Here is a 1,578-nt window from a genome sequence, read left to right on the forward strand (position 1 = left end):
ACGGAAGGAAGCGGCCGGCCGGGCGCGCGTCGCCTTTGCAATTAACACTCTTTTTGTTTTGTTTCTGCACGCACTCTGTGTTCACTCGGGCCTTGTCAAACACTGCGTGCGACCCATTGGGTCTCAGGCACCCTGCCAAATGCCTGTGAACAGAACTGCTGTTCTTTTCAAAGTGCTTGACCGTTAAGTGCACCGCCGGGTGACACTTTGTCTTTCGTTTCATCATTAAGTAACACCCCAGCCACCAGGTGAAACTTTCAGATTATTTTTGTTCAAAGGAAGCAACATGTTGGCGCTCGCACGGAAGGAAGCCTACAGCCGGCGTGCGTCGCCTGCGTTCAACAGGGTTCTGGGCACGCACTTTGGCAACCCAAGGGGACTAATGAACAGACTTTGTGTTTTATTCATCATTAAGTACACCGCCAGGTGACACTTAGAGAATTTTTCTGTTTAGGATATTTATATATATAGGTACTTGTCTGTTCATTTCGCCACAAAATAATTGAAACCAGGGTTACCACCGGCCTGGGCCCTGGACGATTTTTCAGACCGACAACATAGCTCGGAAAGCCCGCATAAACTGCACTTGTATCATCATTTTGGACTTCCGAGAGGTCATTGGAAGGTGTTTTATTTGAAATAGTTTACCTTCCTCAAAGTCGCACTTTTTTAGGCATTTTTAAAGTGTGACCGTTGTCTTAAAATGTTCTGAAAATCGTGTCCCCGAAATTCTCCGGGTACCCCGCCAACCCCCCCTGCCAACAATTGCACCCGAGAGGTGGGGCGGTAGACCTACCGTCCAGGAGGCCTCAAAAGCCCGCCAAACGCCATTTGGCCGTTTTCTCATCGGGAGAACCGAGGGGAAATCATTAATGAGCTAGACGAGTGCCATGCCAACAAATGCGACCAACCCAGTCGCCGGGCCGATTCGCTACTCTCTGCGGGAATACCCCCACTGTGAGCCGGGTAAGAGCCTCGGATCCGACCCCATACACTTCCGTCTGAGCACGGATTTTGTTCTCCCGGGCCCAGGAGACACTTTCCACGGCCTGCGAATGCAATTTGAGGTGCATTTTATTCATTACTTGATGACTTCCGGCCACACTTCCCTCTGCCAGTGACCAAGTCCGAATGGTTAATGATTTCTCCACCACACTTGCCTCTCTGCCAGAGACAAAGTCCAGATGGTTAATGATTTCTCATAGCCAAACATGCCTCTCTGCCAGAGACTAAGTCCAAATGGTTAATGATTTCTCACAGCCAAACATGCCTCTCTGCCAGAGACGAAGTCCGAATGGTTAATGATTTCTCCACCACACTTGCCTCGCTGCCAGAAACCAAGTCCAAATGGTTAATGATTTCTCATAGCCAAACATACCTCTCTGCCAGAGACGAAGTCCGAATGGTTAATGATTTCTCCACCACACTTGCCTCTCTGCCAGAGACCAAGTCCAAATGGTTAATGATTTCTCATAGCCAAACATGCCTCTCTGCCAGAGACTAAGTCCGAATGGTTAATGATTTCTCCACCACACTTGCCTCTCTGCCAGAGACCAAGTCCAAATGGTTAATGATTTC

Source organism: Carcharodon carcharias, chromosome 18 (assembly GCF_017639515.1).
Source record: "Carcharodon carcharias isolate sCarCar2 chromosome 18, sCarCar2.pri, whole genome shotgun sequence".
Classification (NCBI taxonomy): Eukaryota; Metazoa; Chordata; class Chondrichthyes; order Lamniformes; family Lamnidae; genus Carcharodon; species Carcharodon carcharias.